The following is a 17,236-nucleotide window of genomic DNA, read 5'->3' as shown; positions in this document are numbered from 1 at the left end:
GTTCCAGGTTTCTCATCAGTGTAGGGGAAAGTTCATCTAGTATGTTACAACTATTCTTTTCTTGTCATGAATCAGAGAAGATCATAGCAGAGAAATCCTGAATCTGCTCTAACATCCAAAGCCTTGTTTATCTGTAGTTACATAATTTTTCAGCAACAATGAAATAACATAGGCCTGATGGCTGTAGGGAAATTAGCATATTTACATCAGTGTCAGCAAAACTCAGTATGATCTATGGTGCTTGAACTGTGTATTAAGAGACTCTTAAATGGAACAGTTTGCTCTGGATATTGGTATTCAACCTGTTAAATTCACTGCATGAAAGGTAAAATTTCCCCGAAATTTCACTCCCTACAGAATTTTGGTATGTTGCAGACTGCCAAAAGCATATGCCTTCTATGGGATCCCACTAAATAAAACCAATGAGGATCAAATCCTGCTCACTTACAAGTATTTGTTTATCTGAACAGATGTTGGCACTTATGTCTTATTGCACGACTTAGAGGAGAACGGTAGGGCAATGCCAATCAACAGAAGCTGGTGACTCCTTTTTTGGGGATTGGAGGTACTGGATGGGAAAGGTAGACTGGGGAAACTGAGAAGGGTTGTGCCAGCGAACCAAGGAAATGTCTCAGGGGCTCACACACAAGGAACTTGTGAAGGAGAGGAGAAATGACTGAGTGATGACTGAGCAACAGCACTGAACAGCTGGCTTCTCAAAAGAAGGCATGTGTTCAAATGGAAAACAAAGATAAAGGCATTGATTGTTAAACACAGGGTTATGGTAGACATTAAGGGGTGAAATGTCTATATAAACTGATATTGCCACAACAACAAAATGTATAAACTTGCCATGAGCAAATTAGGTCGGATATTAAAGCGTTCCCAACCACCAATGTGATTCCTGAGCAGCCATCTCATAAAAGTAGTTGAAGCGAGAAACCATTTTCAGAGGAAACTTGATAACAGGATTATGTGATGAGTTTACAAGATAAGACTGGCAGGATGCAATTATCTAGATCCCTTCCAGGCCTGTTCTCCTGGGAGAAAAGAGGAAATCAAAAGCAGTGGCTTAGAATGCACGGCAGGTATGTATGTGGTTCAGTGTATAACCTCAGTTTGGCAAGACTGGATACTAATCCAACTAATCTAGAAGTGCTATAATGATCTATTCTCACCATTAGCCCCTACATAAGTATTTAGCTGTTAAATGAACTGTCCAAAGATATGCATTAATATGCAGCTGATGAATGCAACTACTTGTCCTTCGCTGTAGCAATGTTCCTACCTCCAAAATAGTCTCATGCTCAAAAGACATCAGCAAGTAATAAATATTAAAAACTCAAGTAAGATGGCAGTGATGCTACTAGAGAGAAGAAAGCATTCAGGAAAATTTGCAGCTCCTTTGCCTTTTTCAGATTTTTGTTTGCAGATACTTATCAGCAATTCATCAACTTGTCAATTTGCTCCATAATCTCTGAGTGCTCTAGCTAAAATCTAGCCTAGCACAAGCAAAACTTTCTCTCCAGTTGCTAGGTAACTCCAGTGTCTGTTCATCTGTGGTACCTGTTATCAGTTGTTCACATCTTTACTTACTTTTCATCTTGACCGTAATAATGTGATATAACTGGATACAAAGCCTCCAACATTTAAGAGACTTTGCACAGTTACCAGTGCTGCAGTCCATCTTCTCATCAACATGGGCTGCCCTCCTCACAAATGTATGTGCCATTCAGCTCAAGTTAAAAGGATGTTTCAGTTCTCATCTTTGGTTGGTTCCATGCATATTTTAAGACTAATTCGAAGTTGTGAATGGGAACAATTCTATATGAGATTTGATCCTCTAGCACAATGGATTACTTTGTAATAACGTTTAAATTCAGCCTTTTATTTCTGGGGAGGGAAATAAACAAGGAAGCACACAAATGGACAAAAGCCCTTCCCCAGGAACTAGGGACCACAAACTCATCAGTATCTGCTATAAGAAATAGAAAAGCAACATAAGTATTTTAAAATCTTTCAGAAAAACCTTACCAAAACAAACTACTTTGCACACTTCTCCTTTGGGAGAAGATGAAAAGACAGAAAAAATATGCATAGCCATGTTGCTTACTGCATTGTTAGGAATTCCAGTGAGAAAAGTGACATAAAATTGTATGTAAAACAAAGGAATAGAAGAACAACTGACTTTATTTTGTTAAACTGCAGTAGCTTCTAACAGCCTTATTCTGTTCTTCTAACAGAAGAAAACACCTATCATCTCACACATGACAGTGAAACATCCTACTCCTGAAATAATTGCTCTAACTACAAATCTAGGGACAATGTGAGGATAGAACAAACAGGTGGAGCAGAAGTTCAAGGCAATGATCAGAGAGTATCAGCTACCTAACCAAGACTCCAAGGGCTGGGGAAATCAGTTTTGACATATTACTGTCTGCCAGCGGAAGGTTTACTTGGTAGTGTCTTTTACATAGAGGGATCTATATATGTCTAGCTGTCTATATATCTGTCTCCGTATACAGAGACATTTAGCAACTAAATACATACAGAATTTATTTAATTATTTATTAAGGAAGGAATAAGGAAGCAAACTCAGGATGCTTCTGGGTGGAAAGAAAAACAGTCCTGCAGCTGTCCAGTCACTAGTGGATGACCCCTCTTTGCTTTACTTAGAGAGTGAGTAAATGTACAATATTTGATAGACTTCCTTTGCAGAGTTTCTTGGCAACCAGGAAAACATTATAAAAATTAGAAGTATTCATTAAAACAGTTTTAAAATCAATGAATCCACTGATCTAAATATTCAAATAATAGAGAAAGATTTTGTAAGTGTTTTCCTACAATGTGTTCTGAGTGATAATAAGGTACCACTCTTCAAGTGCTTCATCAGTGACTTACTATAGTCAATAGGCTGAATTTCCATCACAAACAGCCTTCTCTATGGAAAATGGACAAATAAAAAACTCTAGCTAGGTAAACACTCCAGGATGCTGTATATAGTCAGACCCTGTTGGCTGATGTTGGTAGTTCTCTCTATATCTTTTGATATTTAAATCGTCCAAGCTTCCCCTTTTCACACTACTTTACTTGGAAAGCTGTAATGTTCATAAGTTTCTCATTTAAGATGCCACACATTAGACCACCTTGAACTTTTGTTTATGTTAAGGTCTTGAAGTTATATTAAGAACTCACAGTACATTTGAAAATTATTTACACACAATATGATTTCCTTCTTGATGGGAAAAACTGATGTCTTGGAGAAAATCTGTGTGTTTGACCTTTAGATCATCCACCCATGAAATTCAGGTTTGCCCTCTGATGAGGTGGTATATGTAATATCATCTATTTTTTGTTTATGATATGTCAGAGTTGTGCATGGAACATCAGATGTGTAATAGCACACAAGGTATTTTATAATCTTGAGACATGATTCTATCAGGTCATTTTGAGGCCTCCCTGGAAGAAGCTGTGTCCCCTAAGTCTACTGGAATTGTTCTTCAACCAATGGTTTCTTTCACCATCCATTCTTGCTTTGATTTCTGTCGACCTTATACACTGAATAAGATTGGAAACAAGTCTGTGATAAATAAATCAACATCAAAGACACAAAAATCAGAATAAAGTTGGATGAGTAATCTTATAAATACAGAAATTTCAAATTTTTGGTGTACTTGGCTTTGTATCCTTAATGTACTGTTAGTGCAGTGTTCTTTCAGTCATGCACATACTTGAAAACCAATGTACAGTGTATCAGAGGGCAAAGAAGACAAGGAATACCTTTGCTTGTGAAGGGATACAATTTAGGGGGTCCTGGAGAAAGATTAAGTTTCTCTGTGCTTTGAATGATAGCATATTACCTTTAAATAGCACAGTGGGATTGATAAATCATATTCAGACTACCTTCTGTAGCTGCCCAAGTTAAATGTTGTTATACTAGAAATGACAGGTTTCATCTAAGGCCCCTTTCCACCGCTTTATAGAATCATGATCCCCATTGCTGCTTCTTTTTCTTACATTCATTTATTTCCAATGACCCATTTTCAGCAAGAGTGCAAACCTGTGTTTGAGATTAAGTTATTCTTTGGGAGATAAGAGCCCCCAGCGGCTGAGAAAGGACTAGAGTTTAGCTCTCACATGTTGCTGAATGCTTTAATCACTGGAAAATTATATGGAAGATTCTTTGCTTGGCTGATTTGGAGTTGAACTCAGTGCTCTGTAGGTGTATTAAGGATAATTTGTGCAGGATTAGGTAGTTTTTAGGTGTTTTCCAGCTGCTGGTGAGTTGCATTACAATATAGGCACCACTACAGCTCAAACTGGGGAAAGGAGTTGAGGTTTAGACATCTTGTGAAACGTATAATCTAATATAGATGGTAAGTACCACTAGAGCCAGGTTGTTGCTGACAGTAAGTGAGCAAAACTGCTCTCTACAACTAATGTGCTTAAACTCCATTTAAGATTATTTTGATAGTGGAAGGTATGAATAGAGACCCAAGTGATTTGCAGAAGAGAAAATATGTCAGACGTTAGGTGCTCATTCAGAGATTGAGGCATCCAGTCCAGAAGGAAGAGAAAGAATATTATAAGTGAGAAAATGAGATGGAGTGCAGTTTTGTCTTATCAGGAAAAAAGTAAGAATAAATTATTTGCACCTGTACTTTTACATAACTGAATGACACACCTTTAGATATGTGAAAAAGAGTGGGCTGCAGTCAGGCTAAACACAAGGTTGTAAGTGTTTAATATCACAGGAAGGAAAGAAGTAAACAAGATGAATCCAGTGGCTACCTTTCCTGCTAGTACCTAGGAGGAAGTGATACTTTCCTTTGTGTGAATCCACAGCAGCGTTTGTCATACCCAGCTTCATGGAAAAGGCATACATTGTGAGCTATTAAATGCAAAAACATTGTCTCTGACCCATGAATTCCCTGAGCTGCAAATTACTGGAGGCCAGGAGAATTTTGGGTTGGTATTATTGCATGTATTTTGTGGCTTTTCTGCCATCTGCTATCGGTCAGTTTGAAGACCAGGTACTGGGCACTGCTCATCTTGTTCTTGTGTTCTCAAGCTAATATGAACCATCTAAAAGGGCGTAGTCTAAACTACACTTGTGGGGTTTATTTGCTTAAAGGGGGAAGACATGGTTCTCCAGAAGGAGAACCATGGAGATCTTGCCACCAAGGAGATCTTGCCTTAGCACTTTGTCAAGGACAAGAGAGTAACTCTCTGGTGCTGCCAGCCTGCCCTATTGACCTGGGAAGGAAATAACTAACTAGTTTAAATTGGTCATTTAACTTCCAGATAGATAAATTCAGGCAAAGTGATTCCTGTTCTTAGTGACTGGTAAGGTTGGTTCACTGGTCTAATTTTTATCTTGCCAGAAACAAGAGAAAAAGGCTAAGCAAGACTGTTTCTTCTCCCTTTAACATATAATGCTCAAATTCTCCTGATGATGCCCTGTTACAAATCACTTTGCTTTTCTCACTCATCTTTCACAGACAGACACTTATCTTCACCAAATACACATTAGCTACTTTTGCGGGTTTATCTGCTCAGTCTCCTGAGGACCAGCATTGCACCTGCTTCTTTTTTTGCATTGGCTGCCTTCTCTTCAAGAGCTTTAATGGATGTTTTATTAAAACTCACTCTCTCCTGTGTTCTGGGGAGCAGGATTTTTTTAATTTTTGTTTTCTAATGGCTGAGCAAAGTCTAATAAAAAAATGTAGTACTCTTTGGGCAGGGGAATCTCACCCAAACAGTATTTCAGGCTGCTATTGACAGTAGGACTTTGGAAATTTAGTTGCCAAAATTTCCAATTCTTTAGGTGGAAGATGGTCTTTTTCCCTTCCATTGCAAGGCCCAACAGGAAAGATTTTTGGGTTTAAAAGGAGGATGAACAGTTTTACACGTCATATCCTTGTAGGATTCTTTGTATTTGGAACTGTAAATAAAAATGAGAGTGTAATGCCATTGCTTCATTGTATCAATTCACGGTTGGATAATAATATGTTTAAAGAGAAGACTTACAATGGAAATGAAGCTTTGAACTTTGTGCACCATAATTAAAGATGTCATCATCTCATGTATTTTCTCTATAAGATTAATTGATCTTACATCAAATTTCCTCTTTTCTCACCAGCCACATATTTCTGCAAACGTATGTTAAAAGTTAATGAAGATTCCTAAACTCACGTTCACTAGAGGCTGGCACTGGCTTTTACATTAGATACTCAGATATCACAATTTTTTGGTGAATCTGAAGCACACATACACACTGGTATTTCTTTACAAAAATGTGCCACAACAGAAATCCACAAATGCTGATGATCAGTCAGCTGCACTATTGAGTCTTAAACCAGTTGAAGAGAGAAAGTGGAACGCTTTTGTATTTGTCTTGCAGGCAGTATCTTTGCTTTGTCACAGCTGTTAACAGGTAACATCTGAAAATTTTAAGTGTCAGGCTCAAATATTGACTCTTCATTATGTAATAAAATGGAATACTGGGAATATTGTCATATCGTGGGTTGCTGAAGCTACTTGAATCAACATAATGCTCAAGTAAAAAGTCTGCCCTGTGCTTACCACACTGTCTGCTTGTGGTGTGATAAACCACCAAAAAACCCAAACACAAAACAGTGATGATTTTTTAGTTTGTAGCTAGCAAATAGATAACCTGCAAGGGGAAAGGGAGGCAGAATAAATATATGCTCAGAGAAGGTACTTAATGTGGGGAGCAACCCCCTCCCAGCTATTTTAGTGAATGAAGTATCTTCTGGAAACTTTGTAAAACATCTTTTTCAAAGCTTGAAGTACATAAATCCATAGGGTCCTGGTGTTCAGAAGCACAGGGATTACTCACAGTCCATCAGCAAAGGAAGATGATGACAAATGGCACCCAAAAAGACCAGCTTTTTGCTTTTTAAAAATATGTCTTTTAGTACTACTTCTTAAAAATATTTATTTCAAAGTTTTCATCAAAAATTGACTTAAGCAATGAGCTGCGAGCCCAGGGTAATATCTGGTTAATGTTCTATGGGTGCTCCTTTATTCTGTAATCTTCTTGAGGTCTTATTCAGGAATCAGAAATGGATTCAGAGGGCAATACAATTACTAGCCTTGCCCTCCTTCTCACAAGGATTAACAAGCCCATTTCCACTAACCTATTCTTGTAGGTGCTGTAAGGTCCTAACTGCTTATCAGCCCTGCATAGACCTTCTCCAGTTTGTTAATAATCTTCTTGAAGTTGGGGGCCCAAACCAGGACTAACCCTGCTGTCTACTTTCCAGCCTTCCTCTTGATCCCAAACTCAGGCTTCCAAAGCTTTTATCGACAATCCTGGGCACAATGGCTCTTCCTTGTTGGTAAGTAGCACAGCAAGTTGAACTTTGCTGGTAGCACTGGCATACAGAAGTTGCCACTTTGCTCTTCCCTCCTTCTTCCCTAGACTTAAGTTTCAGGCATTTGGCAGAGATGCACCTCAGTGTTTTTGAGGAACTCTCACTGCCATAGCCTTGGCTCGAACATGTTGAGTTTATTATGTCTAATTCCTGAAAGCTTTCTGGAACTCCTCTACTGGAGCTACACTGCTGAGCAAGGCTGAGATTCTGTTTTGGCACAAAAACTCTTTAGTGGCATAGAATGATTGTGTTAAAGAAAAATTCCCCTCCTCTAGTGAAGTCCCATTGGATTTCATTAGCTTATCTTTGCTACTATGGAGTTTGCATTGCTGCAAGTTTGAGCACTAGTATTTCATCTTGTGCTTTTCTCTCAATAAAAGTATACTAAGAAAGAACCTAAACTTTTACAGGCTTTCTCTCTTTCCTCAAGCAAAGTTCTAATTGGGTCATCATTCTCACCAAAACAGTCTTGGTAACTATGCTTATAGTGCTGGAGCTTGGAGGTATTGTATATCACCCAGCATTTTCCAGGAAACTCATTAGAAATTGTAAGTTAACTTTCTAGTAACTCTGTGAAATGGGTGGAGTGTGAGTGTGTTAAAATGAGTCATGAATAAAACCTGAATGACATTACATGATTTTATAGTAATTTAAGACCATCTGTACCTGACAGTGGGGAAACCTGGGATTTCTTTGGTAAGCATAAGGCATTTTTGCAGACAAATGTCCCCTGAACTTTCTACCTTTCAGTCAGAAAAGGACCTGGGGGTGTTGGTCGACAGCCGGCTGAAGATGAGCCAGCAGTGTGCCCAGGTGGCCAAGAAGGCCAACGGCATCCTGGCCTGTATCAGAAAGAGTGTGGCCAGCAGGAGTAGGGAGGGGATCGTGCCCCTGTACTCGGCGCTGGTGAGGCCACACCTTGAATCCTGTGTTCAGGTTTGGGCCCCTCACTCCAAGAAGGACATTGAGGTGCTGGAGCATGTCCAGAGAAGGGCGACGAAGCTGGTGAGGGGTCTGGAGCACAAGTCTGATGAGGAGCGGCTGAGGGAGCTGGGGTTGTTCAGTCTGGAGAAGAGGAGTCTGAGGGGAGACCTCATCACTCTCTACTACTCCCTGAAAGGGGCTTGTGGTGGGGTGGGTGTTGGTCTCTTCTCTCAAGTGACTAGTGACAGGACAAGACGAAATGGCCTCAAGTTGCACCAGGGGAGGTTTAGGCTGGATATTAGGAAAAATTTCTTTACTGAGAGAGTGGTGAAGTATTGGAACAGGCTTCCCAGGGAGGTGGTTGAGTCACCATCCCTGGAGGTGTTCAAGGAACGTGTGGACATGGCATTGTGGGACATGGTTTAGTGGGCATGGTGGTGTTGGGCTGATGGTTGGACTTGATGATCTTAAAGGTCTTTTCCAACCTTAGTGATTCTGTGATTCTGTGACATATTTTGATCCTAGCTTAAAAGTGGTGATGCCAAGTCGCAAGTCTCTGTCTGAAATGTATCTAGATCTTCCTCATATTTACGAGCCTCCTTCAGACCATCTCAATGGTCTGTATGTTTTCATTGTACACACAAACGTGCTGCATATTTCCACAAATTAATTTGTTTTAGGATTACATATATGCACTCTGACCAAAAGTAAAGGATTATTGGCAAGAAAATTTTTAACAATCAAATAAAAGGGAAGAATAACCTGAGAATATTACAGTGTTTTTGGAAATATAATTGTTAATAGAGAGGCTCCCCAGCTCTGCAGGTTGTGCTGATCTCTACACAGAGATGACAGTCATCTTCATCTTAATTCAAGAAACATATTCCTGAGATACATTAATTGAAATTTATATAAATGTTAACTTACAATTAGCCCATGATGGCTCCATTTCCATGAATTCAAAGGAATACTAATCTGGCTATGTATTGGGTTTACGTGGCAAGGTTTTGGTAGTTGGGGGGCTACAGGGGTGGCTTCTGTGAGAAGCTGCTAGAAGCTTCCCCTGTGTCCGATAGAGCCAATGCCAGCCGGCTCCAAGACAGACCTGCCACTGGCCAAGGCCGAGCCCATCAGCGACAGTGGTAGTGCCTCGGAGATAACATATTTAAGAAGGAGGAAAAAAAAAAAACCCTGCACAACAGCAGCCGGAGAAGAGAGGAGTGAGAACATGTGAGAGAAACAGCTCTGCAGACCCCAAGGTCAGTGAAGAAGGAGGGGAGGAGGTGCTCCAGGCGCCGGAGCAGAGGTTCCCCTGCAGCCCCTGGTGAAGACCATGGTGAGGCAGGCTGTGCCCTGCACCCATGGAGGTCCACGGTGGAGCAGATATCCACCTGCAGCCCGTGGAAGGGACACAAGCTGGAGCAGTTTGTGAAGAACTGTAGCCGTGGGAAGGACCCACGCTAGAGAAGTTCGTGGAGAACTGTCTCCTATGGGAGGGGAGCAGGGGAAGAGTGTGAGGAGTCCTCCCACTGAGGAGGAAGGAGCGGCAGAGACAATGTGTGATGAACTGACCACAACCCCCATTCCCCATCCCCCTGCGCCACTGGGGGGAAGGAAGTAGAGAATTTGGGAGTGAAGTTAAGCCCAGGAAGAAGCGAAGGGTGGGGGGAAGGTGTTTTAAGATTTAGTTTTTATTTTCTCATTAACCTACTCTGATTTTGTAGTCGAGTCTGTTTTGCCCATGACGGTAATTGCTGAATGATCTCCCTGTCCTTATCTTGTATCACGAGCCTTTCGTTATACTTTCTCTCCCCTGTCCAGCTGAGGAGGGGAGTGATAGAGTGGCTTTGGTGGGCACCTGGCATGCAGCCAGGGTCAGCCCACCACAGGCAGCTAAAGAATAAAAAAATCTTCTGATTCCCAAAAAAAGAGATTTTTGAGTATGAATGTATTCAGGCTGTCTGTAAATAAGTAATGGTTTTGTTATGTGTATACTCTGTGTATCTGTTCATGAATTTAATTGAATTTATCATGAACAAAACACAATTTAATCAGAATACACTGTTCTCTCATTTTTCAGTTTCTATTTATTAAATAGTTGCTAAGATTAATCATTAGTATAGTATTATAATGAACTAAATAATGAAAGATTCAAACAAGATAGGCAATGTTTATGAGAGTATTAATGAATTATGTTGAATGTCAAGTATGACCCAGATGGATATACTCCTTTTTGCTACATTTTTATAAAATGTAACATTTTACATTCATATTTTACATTTTTACAGATTCTACATTTTATAGAAATATAACAAAAAGAAATGGGCCAAATATGCTCGTTAGGGTGACTCAGTTCTCTTTTCTTGAGATAAATGGATTTTGACCTCATTTATTTGTTCATTTTAAAGTACCTTATATTTACAGTTTAGCTCTACTTGTTTACCTAGGTCTTTTTTTCTTCTTCCTGAGTTCCAGCTGTTGTCAGGGCATTGATCTCACAAACAGATAAAATTTTCTTTTTTAATGATAAATAGATGTGACATTTTACCTTGAGAAAGACCTGAAACATTTTAAAGCTTTTGAACTCGTTTTTTAGGTTGTTGAAAGGCCTCAGCTACCAATCAATGGGAGGTGAGAGTGACTAGCTTAAAGCAAAAGGCACTTGGAAGAGTCTTTGTCCTGCTATGACCATAGGTGTCAGTGTCTTAGTTTAAGCCTTGTATTTCAGTGTCACCTACTTGAACAAGTGAAGATTAATTGCAGCTGTCAAGGTCTTCAATGAAAGTTAGTTGATACAGCCTCATTGTCTTCAGTTAAGTAGAACGGTACCTACTCAGCGATACCTTTCCTATGTATTTCTTCTGCTTCTTAGAATACCTTATGTGTCTTATCACTATATATCCTGTTCTCTAGATCTTATTCTGTCCTTTGAAATTCATTCTAATGTTGGATATTATGTGACAGAGCCTCTAAAGGCTGCAGGTATTTCAAAACTTAGCCTCTACCCAGGGACAAGATGGGAAAAAAGAGCCTGTAGCAAAAGTTCTGCTAGGAGATGGAAGGGAAAAGCAACCCAGCACCATGAAAGAACAGCATGCAGGTAGGCAACTGGGAAAAGAGATACACGGGGTGAGGCACATATAGCTTTGCACGTCTTTCTTACTGATCTGCATGGAGCCACCTGAATGTTGACTCCTATACCTAGAAACAACATGGACAGGACTGGACATAAGCAAAGCACAAGGTCCTGACTTTCCAGACTCTTTCCATGGGCCAGGTTCACTACCTAGCTGTATTTGCTGGGCCCTAACCTTTATGGTGGTACTTTTTGCACGTTAGCATCAGAAAAATACATTTTTTTCATATTTACAATTTTAATACTGCTGGTAATATTTTACTGGTTTATACTTAGTTATAAAGATGCAAAAATGTGTTGATAAACATGTATGAAAGTTTCAGGTTGCACTTCTTTAAAGGAACTTTTCCTTAAGAAAGACTTTGTAACTGCGTGTTTTTGAAATACCATCAAGGAGCATGTTTGCATAAAACAAAACTTGCGGAAGTAATGTGGTGTTGGTGACATTTTATATCATATATACATATGAGGAAACTCACCTCTTTTAACTCTAAGAGCTCAATACACTTAGAATCATAGAATCATTTTGATTGGAAAAGAACTTTAAGATCATTGAGTCCAACTGTAAACCTAACACTGCCAAATCCACCACTAAACCATGTCCCTAAGAGCCACATCTGCACGTCTTCTAAACACCTCCAAGGATGGTGACTCAACCACTTCCCTGGGCAGCCTGTTCCTTAAACACAGGCACCTAGTGACAATTGAGACACCCAAAGATCCTCTGCCTGATTTCCAGCTGCTGTTCCAGGTGTTCATGGGTCTCCTACAAGTCCTGTATCCTATCTGCCAGCTCCATGCAGATGTCTCAGATACTGCTGAAGGATTCAAATGTCTTTGGATATCCTTGTTTAAACAAGTGAATTGAACTCCATGTGAAAACTTACTGCCTACCCTGGACTTTTTGGCTAAGATCTTTCAATGGATAATGGACAGAAGTAGTTACTGATGGTAGAGACAGCCTTACACTCATAGTCATCTCAACCAGCTACAGCCATCTCCAGTGCCAGACATGTCCATCTGAGCTGGTCACTCCAGGGTCCATCAATAGCCATTGAATAGAAATGGGCACTTCTAAGAAGAGGTTTTAACTACTTTTTACTGTCTAGATGACATGAAGCAATAAATCCTAAGAAGAGGTTTTAACTACTCTTTACTGCCTAGATGACATGAAGCAATAAATCGCACCCTAGATACTTAACTTTTAAAAACCTTTAAAGTTAGGTGAAATGAATCCTAGATATACTGTTTTCCTCCATTTGCACATACATCTCCCACTGGTTGAGCTCGGTACAGAAAAAAATGTAGATTCAAGACCCCGGCTTACACTGATTACAGAATAATCACTTAATGAAGTTTTAATAATACATTTACTGAATGTAAATTCTGAAGGTATAAGTAGGATGCTCGTGTTGTCTGATCCGTGTTCCAGCTTTGTCCGTGTTTCACCTTATGGGTGAAATCTTGATTATACAGCTCCACACAGCTGTGGGATGAGAATTATATAATTAATGGTGAGCACTCAAATCCTAACTTGTAGCCATGGATGCACACCCGCTATGCAGTAATGGGAGTGAATTTTCTCTTAGCATGCACGTATGGGCTAATGTGGAGCACACTGTGAATTTTTCTCTTCCCATTGGCTGTAAGAAAAGGAGGGTGGAAAAAAAGTGATGCTTTTATTGCAATTTTTGCTAGTGCTAGTCTTCATCTGCCTTCTTAATTAGTCCTGCTGTGTGGTTGAGACTCCACATAGGCTGTCATGCCACAGTGAAGACCTATATATTATAATATAGCAATTATATTATTTAGCCTCACACATTCCTGCATGAATGACTGGTTCTATCTTGCATATAGCAAGCATTTGTATTTGGCAAATATGTGGCTGCTGTTTTTAATGACTGAAACTTACTTGCTTCAGCAGGGTTGGTCTATTCTGTTTTGCAGTCCCTTCAGGTGACACAGCCATGAGTGGAATAACAAAGGTGAAAGGGGAGCAGTGACTGAACTCAAATCATTTTTATAATCATCCTTTTATATATGATATACTTTCAGGATTCAAGTTCCTGGAGTGTGTGTGTGGAACTATTAAAAAATAAAATTAAATTTTTGAAGCTGGGGCTTTATTTCTGAAGTTCAAGTGTTCCTGACAGGATTATTAAGCATGCTTTTCTGGATATGTCCTCTGAACTGTATCACTACCAGTGGTCTCAAATATGAATGAGATATCTAAACTTTACTATTTTTTCTGATTTTCACCTACTGCATTTTTGGCACTGAAATTAATAATTTATGGGTCCATTTTTGCCATTGAGGGCAGAGATTTTCTTTTTTATCTGGTGTATTTTGGTATGTAATTTCAGACTCATATGGTCTCCTACTCATTGTTAAAATGCTACAGTCCAGCTGCTGAGCAAATCTCTTCCATGAACTTTGGCATTCGGCTTCTAACAGCATGAGAGGATCCTTACAATTGAGTAGACTGTGAACAGCCACTAAAAATTTATACACATCAAGAATTCATAAAGCTATGCAATAAAGTTTATCAGAAACTCACAGTTAACACTTTTTTATCAAAACTAGCTAAATAAAGGTTTCAATATGAGCAATATTGTTATGGGATCCGTGAAGTCTTTTACTGGTTTCAGGAAGTCAGATTTAGTCCGTGTGACTGTCATTCACATGAATCCATGTATGTTAGCACAGGATTTGTGTTTTTATTTTATATTACTTTTTCCCCCACTAGGAGAAGCAACGTCAAAACTAGAACATCACAGATCATCTTCCTAAAACCCGAAGAGAGGGAAGAGAGCGAGCTCCAGTTCATATATGTAGCAACCATGCACTGAGAGTATCTGCTTCAGAGTATTATAGGTTTCCATCCTTTTTCATTTCTCTTTAAACTATTCATTAATTTTCTGATTCTCCAGATTCCTTGGGATTATGTGTGAAGCTCTGTTTTATTGCATCTGTAACAGTATACTACAAAAGGGTGAAGGTTGTCAATTCAATGTTAAATATCATCTTGGGTTACAAATATTCTTTCCTGCTTCTGCTCCCAGATCTATGCTTTGCTCCGTGCTTTTCAAGCTATTCAAGTTACATTGCTCTTCTTTTACTTGGTTGCACTCTCAACATGCCATCCCTCTACAAGAAATTAGATACTAATGTGACATAAAAGAGAAAATATAATCAAATCAGCAAGATGTACAAAAGTCTAAACTGCTAAATCATGTGTTCTTGTTATGTCATATTATAGACCCTATGTTCTGTCCATCTTTAGGTACAGGTATTCATTGATTCATCTCTAAATTGAAAAAAGTAAATTTGAATACTATAAAAATAACACTATCTGCCTTTAGAAGCCTAATTTAATATGATATTTCAGGGAATTAATTTAAATAGCATTTTAAAGGTGAAAATGTGACTTTTAAAAACACTAAAATAGTTGACATTTTTTCCCCACCTTTCTAAAATCTTCTAAATAAGATGTTTCCTTTTCTTTGATTTGATATCTTTGGTTTAATTACTTTCTTTAGCTTAGTCTGTCACTTCAGGATATCCTTTAAAAATAAAGCTATTTCATTTTAATGTTAACATATACTATTTCAGTCTGCTCCAAATTAATCTCCTATGAATGTTCTGGTCTATGTAAAATTTCAAAACTTTTGGTTTGATTCTGAATAAAAATGACAGTTTTTAGATTTTTAAAAAGTACTGCAAGCCTTTAAATTTACTTTTTCATCCCGCTTCTTTTTCATGTGTTTTAATTACAACATTACCATCTGTTCGGTGGGTTTCTTCTTCCATACTGTTTCCTACTGTCAAGTAGTCCAGAATGACTAGTATCGTACAACAAGTATTAGACATCCATCTACTGGGTGTCTGTAATCAGGTGAGGTGAAATTCATTCTGTCCCTGTAGGAACTGAGGAATGTCATATGCAGGTGAGGGATAAGCCTGTGGTACGACAGAACAGAATGTGGTCAGAGGATTTGGCTTCTGTTCTTAGGCAGAACTTGTACATTTGGTTGTCGGATCCACCCAGCTTTCCTAGCCTAGGGGAACCATTAGCAGCATAAGGAAGTTTCCATGGAAGAAACAGGATAAATGTATAGACCTTCACTGCTTCAAATATCCACCTTAGGAGGACTCTTGAAAAGGCACAAGGATTTGTGGTGGAGCCAGGCCAGCAAAAGACAGGCAGAGAGGGGCTGTAGAAAGTTACAGAGGAGTGGTAGGCATAGTGAGGAGTTCTCTGAAAAGTTTCTGAAGGACCTCTGTTCGGTTTTGTGACCTTGTGCTAAATCACATGGTCTTAACCTGTTAATACAGGTTTGCCTGAACCATAGTGACAGACATTAGCAGGGGATCAAGCACCTGGAAATCTATGTGGAGGCATCAACCCTTCACGTGAGGTCACTGTTTTCCCCACCAGGTATCCATGCAGTGTATTTGATGACTGACTCCCTTATTTAGCCCACAAAGGAGACAGCAAAAGTCTCCTTCATTCCTCCAGTGTCTCCACCTGTGCAGCATCCTTCAGGTACGTGCATTTGAAGATAAAAACCACTTGAGAGGAAACTTATTTTGGTCTTTACCATTTCAAAGTTTTTCCAAAGAAAGGAATGAATTGACTTTATACTTTTTTCCAATCAAGGAGTCTTTTTGAAGGATGAAAAACAGAGGAAGCGTTTGTGTACATGTATATGTGTGTGTGTGGTTTTTTGTGTGTGTATGAGATACAGAAGACTGAGAGCTAAATGAGTATGTGTGCAACACAGTATGGTGACATCTGATTGATATTTCTACAAATCTAAGTGAGTGGTAAAGTGTTCCACATCACAGGTTACTGATGCACGTGTTCTTCCACGGGCATAACATTTTGCTCCTACAACTCCCATTTGCTATGTGTATCTATCAGCTGAGCATCCAGTAAAGACTGCTATTTAAATTGCTTATTTGTTTTGCTGGTTAGTGGGCCTTAATGACCTAAGGACAGAGGACCCACACAGTGCTCTGTATTTTTTGCTGTAATTGCATATATAAAAGCCCCATGTTAACAAGCATCATTTCACTTCCTCTATGTAAGATGACATGCAGCCTTCACTGACACAGAAAAAAACTTGCTCCAGGGGCCTGATCCTGCAAATGTTGAACTTTTCCTGGGATGAGTTCAGTGCTTGTCATTCTCCTTGAGCTCCAGCACTTAGCACCTCTCAACAGCATCTGGTAACACTGTTGAGGAACACTGAGCACTGTTTTCCAGAAAGGAAAAGGATGGCTTTATTTACCAGATCCCTAACAATGGATGATGTTACTTAATATGATATCCATTCTAACTACTGAGAAAATTTAGGTAGGCAGAATGCAATTTGTCAAATTGGAATTTGGCCAAGACACTGGGAATATACTCTCGTTACAAGGGCAATGACATATTTAATCCTGCCTGAAGACAACAATCCTTTGTAATAGCTACTTCCTAACATGTTTTTTTCCCAACACTGTTCTTGAAAACACTCCTGTTGTGGTTTAACCCCAGACAGCAATTTAGCCCCACACAGCTGCTCACTCACTCTCCCCTGGTGGGATGGGGGAGAGAATCAGAAGAGTAAAAATGAGAAAACTCATGGGTTGAGATAAAGACAGTTTAATAAGTAAAGCAAAAGCCACGTGCGCAAGGAAAGCAAAACGAGGAATTCGTTCACCACTTCCCATGGGCAGGCAGGTGTTCAGCCATCTCCAGGAAAGCAGGGCTCCGTCATGCGTAATGGTT

The sequence above is a fragment of the Gavia stellata genome, chromosome 2 (genome assembly GCF_030936135.1).
Source record: "Gavia stellata isolate bGavSte3 chromosome 2, bGavSte3.hap2, whole genome shotgun sequence".
In the NCBI taxonomy this organism is placed as follows: Eukaryota; Metazoa; Chordata; class Aves; order Gaviiformes; family Gaviidae; genus Gavia; species Gavia stellata.
This window is presented reverse-complemented; position numbering follows the sequence as displayed.